This window comes from Chinchilla lanigera, unplaced genomic scaffold (genome assembly GCF_000276665.1).
Source record: "Chinchilla lanigera isolate Chin_1 unplaced genomic scaffold, ChiLan1.0 scaffold00151, whole genome shotgun sequence".
Classification (NCBI taxonomy): domain Eukaryota; kingdom Metazoa; phylum Chordata; class Mammalia; order Rodentia; family Chinchillidae; genus Chinchilla; species Chinchilla lanigera.
Window position 1 is genome coordinate 1,768,553 of NW_004955552.1, and position 7,896 is coordinate 1,776,448.

Below are 7,896 nucleotides of genomic sequence, written 5' to 3' on the forward strand. Positions count from 1 at the left end.
GGCAGCCTGCGGACGCGGGCAGGAGGCCCGGTCGTTGCACCCCGCCCCCGGCGCGCGGCTCGCCGTTGCCAGGGCCGAGACGCGCAGGCTTTACCTGAACGGAGCGGCCCTCCTGCGCAGGGCGGGAGGTCGGCCCCACGCCCGCCCCGAGACCGCAGGGGAGGTTCGCCAGGCCCCGACTGCGCAGAGCCCAACGGCCCCCTTTTCTACGTGAGCTTCTCGGCGTCAACCGCCGCAGCCACCGCCATTTTAGGATCTCATTGTGGTGGGAGAAAGGGGGCGGGGGACTGCAGAGGGGGCCACGCGCGGCGAGACTTGCGCCGTCTCCTCGGCAACCGCCGCGCGGGGGCGAGAACTAGCTGGATCCGGAGCCGCAGTGCGATCTTGGTACGCGCTAGACTTAGGTCACGTGACCCGCAAAAAAAGTGTGTGGCGTCCCGCCTAGTCCTTTAGCCAGAACGAATTACACAAATGAACAACTAGAGATTACATATCCCAGAATGCCCACTCGACCCCGGCTTGAATGCGTCGTCCGGCTACAGGCGTGGGACTACAAGTCCCAGCATGCTGTGCGCTGGCCTGTGCGGAAGTGGATTGACCTCTACATCCGCTGGAGAAAGAGCAGGGGAGTGTTGTGGTTTTCCGTGGGGGTGTTAGCTCCGGATCACGCCGGAAGGAGGAGGAAAGACCGGTATCCAGGATTTGGTCCCTTGCCACCCACATGCCAGTGATTAAGAGAAGAAAACAAAAGGACTTTCACAGTGTAGTCGAATCTTTAACAAGTGAGGCGATAAATCCACCGAAGTTAAAGCAGTTTGCTACATATCATACACAATGGTGTGTCTTAAATGTTGTTAGTATTCCTGTAGAAATAGATTACTTACAGTTTACTCTTGGGAGACTGTCTCTGAACCTGTAGTTTGTGAATTGACTTATTTATAGTCTGTTCACAGCTTTATTAAGGTTAGTGAATTGGCAGATATCTCTAAAACAACGTAATTAGGTAACATGACCAGACGTCAGTGTTTCTCGCTGAGGCGTTAAAACACTTGCCAATTTTAGTTGCTCACAAGGGCATTCCATTTTTTAAAAGTTGGTAATTACAGGATAAAGTTTTTAGTGCAAAATAAAGGTAAGCAGGACTCAGGAATGAGTTTCTGGATTCCAATGGTTGCTCTCAATTATCAAAAATTGTTTACTAGACCAATTAATAGACCTGCATTTCAGAATGTAATTCAGATAAATAAAGCACTTCCGTAATTTGCTACTGGCAGTACTGATTTATCATATATATTTTTAAAAATATTGTCTTTATAATACTCTCTTGGTATATTCTCTTTGTATATTTTGTATTCTCTTTGTATATTCTCTTTGTAAGTACTGAGATAAGAGAAACATAGACCCTGCCTTTGAAGAGCTCATATGAAGGATGGGGAAGGGTGTTATGATGTAAATAAGTTCTGTATTGTAAGAAAAAGTAGTATGGGAACTCAGGGCACAGTGCAGCTAGCTCGTTAGATGTTTAGCATAGTCTAGAATGCACTATCGTAATCCTACTACTCAGCCCTTGGGCAAGTCGTTTAACTTTTCTAAGGCTCAGTTGCCCCATCTGTGAAATGGTGGCAGGAGAGACCATAATACTGCCCACATTGAAAGGATTTAATATTTTTCTCTTAGTTGATTTTATACCAGACGGTGTTAAGAACTTCACTGTATTTTTCCTAATTCTCTCAACAACTTTGAAAATGTTAGTTTTACATAAAATCCATTTTACAAATGAGAAGTAAAAGTTATGGCAACTCTGCATAGTGGAACCTAGCTTGAAGTTGAGGTCTACCTTATTCGCTGGAGGTATTTATTATTTTTAAGAAAGGAAGAAAATAAGTCAGACATGGTGGCACATTCCTGTAATCCCAGAACTCTGAGAGGCTAAGATAGGAGGATTGTAAATTCAAGCTCAGCCTAGATAATTCAGGGATTTACTGAGAACCTGCCTTAAAATAAAGAATGTAAAATAACATGGGATTTAACTCAGTCCAATAACCCTGGGTTTAATGCCCTGTACTACAGCCAAAAAAGAAAAGAAGCACTAACATGAGGTAAATTCACTAAATATTATCATTTTGTTTTATACATATATTATTTTTAAAATGTATATAGAAGCTAAGCTATTGTCATGTTTATGGATCCTCAAAATGTCAATACTATTATGTCTGTGTTATAGTGTACATCTAAAATGACCCCTCAAATTCTCGGCTATTCAGAGGCATGGGAAGTGACTGGATCACAAGGGCATATAGCTGAATATGCTATTAGGAAGTAGGGTACAGTTTGAAGAGGTGGGTTAGTGGAGGCATAACCTGGAAGAATGTAATCTTGTCCCCAGCTCCTCTCTTCACTCTGTTTCCTGGGTGCCTAGGGTTGAACAAGTGTCTTCCCCATGCCCTTTCACCATATCTTTGTTTTGGAGCCAGCAAACTATGGACTGAACCCTCTGAAACTGGGAGCCAAATAAATCTCTCCTCCTTAAAACTGGGTGTGTCAAGTATTTGGTCCCGGCAGTGATAAAGGTGTTATGGTTTATATTTAGGTGTCCTTCTGGAGTTTCATGTGCTCATCAGCAGAAATTTTGGAAGGTGATTGAATTATGAAGGCATACAGCTGAGCTGCTGTTAGGAGGTATAACCTGGTTAGAGGAAGTCACTGTTATCTGTTATCTCTTAATATATTTGTACGTTGTTTATCCACAGATGAATTGTAAGTATAGATGTAGGAGAAACCCTGTCTCTTGTATTTCTTTATATCCCTAATGCCCTGCAGAATTTATTCATGTTCATTAATTTGGTCTTTAAAAGGTTTTCTGCAAATAAATATTTTTGCAATACCTAGTTCTTTTTTAAGAGACTAAAAAAACAATAAAGATGATACAGAATTTCAAAACAAGATGATAAGAAATTAACAACGGTTGTTCTGTTGCGTATTATCTTAAAAGTAGTTGTTTTGATTACCAGATATAGATGCAATACCTAGTTCTAACCTGCAGGTGGAGATAGAACAAAGGAAAAAAATCTTCATTGACACCTCCCCATACTATTTATACCTGAATGTTATTGTTTTTATGAGATTTTTGATATGAAAGAATTCGTGATAAATATGTAATTATAAACTACAATTGTAAAAACCCTCAATAATCCAACTAACCTGAAAATAGAGTTTAAAATATTTAAAGACCCCCTCATTTTCTTCTCCAAGCTCAATTCTTTTTGCACACATAAATACTATTCCGAATTAGTGTGATCATCCTTAATTTCTTCATGTAACTGTGGCTATCGATATGCAAATATTGTTTAGTTTTTCTTATTTTCAAACTTTATATAAATGGCATCATACTAAATATATTCTTGCTTGACTTGCTTTTTCCATTCAACATTATCTTTCTTAGATACATCCATGTTAATGGATGTACACACAAAGTCTATTAAGTAGAATGTAAAAATAATTTTGAAACCTATCTAAAGTGATGTATATGTGTATATACATGTTATCTATGTGTGTGTACACACATGCACACCATGCCTTCACAGTTGGGTACATCCCAGTCCTTTATTTTTTGTTTTGAGACAAGGTCTTGCTAAGTCACTAAGTTGTCCATGCTGAGCTCAAACTAGTAATTCTCTTGCGTTAGCCACCCAGAATGCATGGATTACAAGTGTTGCCACCATGGAATATAACTCATTTTAATATAGTGTGGTGGGTTACTTCATGGAAGAAGAGAATGGTCATGCTAAACAAGGGACTAGTTAGTTGAAGACCTCTGACCTAGATTTTACACCTTCTCTGTTTTAATCTAGCTCAGGGTTTCTTAACCTTGGCACTATTGCCATTTTAGGCTGGATGATTTTTTTGGTGGGAGCTATTCTGTGCATGGCAGCATCCTGGCCTCTACCCACTAGATACCAGTAGCAATCCCCTTCCCAATTATGCAAATAAAAAATGTCTGTTGATACTGATTTCCAAGTATGCCTTGGAGTTTAGGGAAAGAAAGAAAAATTGCTCCCAGTTGGGAAACAATCTAGTCTTTCCCATGAGAAAACCATATTAATTATGATTTTCTAATATATTTAATATTCTAATTATATTTTCTAATATAATTAATTATGATTATCTAATATATTTTTGTTCAAAAACTTGAAGTTAATATATATAGTTAAACCAATGATATCAAATTCAGACGTATAAGTAATGTTTCAAGGCTCTTGTTACCTTCCTCCATTTTCCCTATATCTGATTACCGCGACATCTCTCATTACTGCTTAATTCAGATTCTTCATTACTAAAACCAAAAACACCTAGTTCCTGGTCTCAATAGGTAGTATTAAGATTTACACCAACCTGAACTACCCCTCTCTTCAAAACTAATTTATGTCCTTTTCTTTCAAAAATCATTCATTCAACAAATGTAATCCTTATGGTTCTGATTACTCCATCCATATTTGCATTTAGTCAGCCTTTAGAGATAAAGATTTTTGTTTCCTAATTCATAAGAAAAATGTTATAAAGGCATGAAAATTAACCTCAGTTTTTACCTTTAAAGACCTATTATTGAAAACAAAATTATATGAAATAAGTACTTACAATTACCACAGTTGCAAGGGAGTACTCTTTTGTGATTTTACAGAAGACTAAATATGATTCAAAAAAGTGGTTTTTTTCTCAATAAAACAAGATCTGCAGCTCAGTGCATGTCTGTAATAAGCGTGCGCTGTGGTTGGGGTGGCGCTGCTCCACATTAAATTCGCCGCATCATATAGCCAAGCTGTGTGCTGCTATGCTGTAGACTTTTTCTCTTTTATCATAAAAAAATTTCCCACACTACATTTCCATGATAAGGGTTGTAAAGTCAGGGGACAACTGGCAAAAAATGCATGAACTCAGATTAATCAGGTCGAGAAGGTTAATATGATCTCTTTCTGCCAGAAAAGGGTGTTAAACATGACTATCCAAGGCCCTCCCCCTGACTTAAAGAAGAAAAGTAGCAAAATCTTGACAATAGTTGAAGGAGAATGATGTGAGGCAGGGGTTGACACACTTTGTCTGTAAAAGGCCAGATGTTAAATATTTTCAGCTCTGTGGGGCATACCGTGTGTTTGTAGAATGAAAGTAGCCATGGGCAATATATAAATGGAGTACATGGCTATGTCCCAACAAAACTTTATGGACATCAAACTCTAAATTTTATACAATTTTTATATGTCACTAAATACTGATCTTCTTTTGATTTTTCCAAGCATTTAAAGATAGAAAAACAGGCAGTGGGCCCAATTTAGCCTGTTAGTTTGATAGTAATAGTTTGCTAACCTCTGATATAGAGCACCAAATACTTTTAGTCCTTAGATAATTGATGAATGTTAGATCAAAGTAGAAACTAGCAATGGAAGGAAATATAGTTTCATGCAGTTGCAGGAGGGTATAAAGCCATGGCAAGTGAACAGTGTTTGTAGACACTGATCTCTAGGACACACCCTGAGTGACATACCTCCTCCAGCCAGGCCCCACCTCCTAACAGCACATGCAGCTACATCTTCATGACCCAACTGCCTTCCAAAAGCCCCAGGTCCAGACACATGGGACTTCTAGAGGACATGTTAGCTCTAAACCACAACACCAATCCTGAACAGCTCCCCCACCCAGCACGCACATGTGCTCACACACACACACACACACACACACACACACACACACCCTACATGAGGAGCAGCTGTTCTCTCTCAGCTCTCCTCAGTACATCTGTCCCTTCTTCCTCTGCTTCCTGGCCACCCTCGGGTCAGCAGCTCTTCTCCACTATGCCCTTCCACCATGCCATTTCTGTCTTGGAGTAGCCAGCCTTAGCCTAAACTATGAACCAAAACAAACCTCTCCTTTAAATGTCAGGTGGTGGGTGTTTTGTCACAGTTGTTGGGAGCACCTGAAGCTGGAAGTTGGTCATATGTGTGAGGGCACAACAGAGCCACAGTGCCTAAAGTAGTCGAGCTACCTAAGTCTTGAGAAAATCATCCTGGCTGGACAATTCAGTCATTAGTCACTAGGCAACCGTGTGTCTCTTGATACTAACTTTGCAAAGGTATAAATAAACGCCCTAATGTTGTTGTTCAGGTCCTCTTATCTACCGGGTAAAGAGGCCTCCACCTGACCCAGCTCTTGTCTCTTGTCTATATTGTCCTCATTCCCGCTGCCCTTCCTCCCCAGGGTACACCGAGAAACTACACCAGTGATAGAAAGCTGAGGGATACAATTGGGATTATTTGGAAAAAAGAGTTCTCATCTATGCTTATGCTAGCCTCAGCCACCACTGATTTGGGTTTCCACTGTGATTATTTTCCACTCTTTGCCTCTTATGGAGGACATTCTTTAGTTTATCTTTCAATGTATTCCCTCTGTGGACTTTGAGCCTCACCAAGCCATATGACTGTTTGATTCTGGAAGAAGTCTAGCAAAAGCATTAGTGTGAAAGGAAATGATGGCAGGACCTGTTTCCCTTCGGAAAGCCGTTGGGACAGCACTAGATGCCTTGCTGAGATATGCCCAAAGGAATGATAACAGGATAGCTAACTAAGTCGTCTCATTCCTGTGATAATTAAATTGTATTACGCTCACTAATCCTGTTAATGATTCCTCCCATTTGCCCTTTTGCTGCTTTTTGTTTGTATCCCAATAAAAGGCTAAGGAGGGTGGTAATAGAGACTTCAGTCCAAGAGGCTGCAAACCCCCTAATCCCATAACTTTCCTTCTCTTGTTTTTCTTTTCATCTGTGGCATCTTGTTCTCAGGACCTGTCACCCCAGACAGAAACTGACTATATACTGACAGCCTCACACGTAGCCCAAATGAGTATTCTCCAGAACTTGCACCATGCTTTCTGCACTACCAGTGTACTAATCACTTTCTCATTCCATTTATAAATTAGTCAGTCTCAGATATTTTGCTATAGAATGGAAAACTTAGAGTTTTATTAACGCCTGAAGAAGAATAAGTTTTGAAGAAGAAGAAGAAGCAATGTAAGAATCAATAAGGAACTGCCATGGAAAGACTTACAGATATTGTGAAGTGAAGGAGTCCGAAGAAAGAAAGGAACTATTCTAAAGCAGAAAGAAGGCATTTGGGATTCAGAGCACAGGTACAATAAATACCCACAGAGGTAGGCGGCTACAGCAGAAGGAATCAATATCCCCAGAAGAAGCCCTCAAGCTGAAGGCTCACACTGGAAAATATGTTGCTGAGATCTCCTGCCATGTTAAGGAAAATCCCAGTGGGGTCTCAGAGGTTCTGGTAGTTGGAGAACAAACTGTCCATAAGTATGCCACTTCATAAAACATCCTTCATTGACTTTCTCCTTGTTCCAACTGACTTTACTACTACTTCCTTGCCTGTTCTTCCTAGAATTTGCTTTCAAACCACTTGCCTCCTGATCTTCATTTTAGGCTTGACTTTTAGAGATCTGGTAAACAGATGTAGAGTTAGAACATTATCCATGTGTTATGGCTTGTATCTAGATGCCCCTCCAAAGCCTCATGCGGTCATAGGTGGGGATTTTTGGAGGTAGCTAGATCTAGTGTGTGATGCTGGGATTAAGAATGTGATATTGGGATTAATTCATGGTGATTCGGAATCAGGACCAGGCTGAATGGAAGACAACAGCACCAGAGAAACTTTGGAAGACAGCTTATTACACTAGCAGGCTGGGGGAACTAGAGGTTCAAATCACCAGCTGTGTTTTGAAGTTACTCATTGTTTATATAGGTTTTTAGGAGGAAGTACAAAAGGCAGATAACATAACATTCTACAGTTGGTTACACATGTTTTTGTCATTAATTGCTAGGCAGAATTTACTCTTGCAGAA

The 7,896-nt window shown here is 40.3% G+C and overlaps 1 protein-coding gene across 7 annotated transcripts in view; it reads right to left on the reverse strand.

The window, feature by feature from the left end:
• Pcm1 (pericentriolar material 1) overlaps positions 1 to 350 on the reverse strand; it is a 93,426-nt gene extending 93,076 nt beyond the window's left edge. For 6 of the 7 annotated variants that reach the window (XM_013508601.1, XM_005412198.2, XM_005412197.2 and 3 more), the window contains exon 1: positions 95 to 348. The gene's annotated coding sequence lies outside the window, so the exon portion shown is untranslated. Of the gene's footprint in view, positions 1 to 94 lie in introns of all 7 variants that reach the window. The other variant, XM_013508600.1, reaches the window with a different exon arrangement.
• Between the last annotated feature and the right edge of the window lie 7,546 nt (positions 351 to 7,896).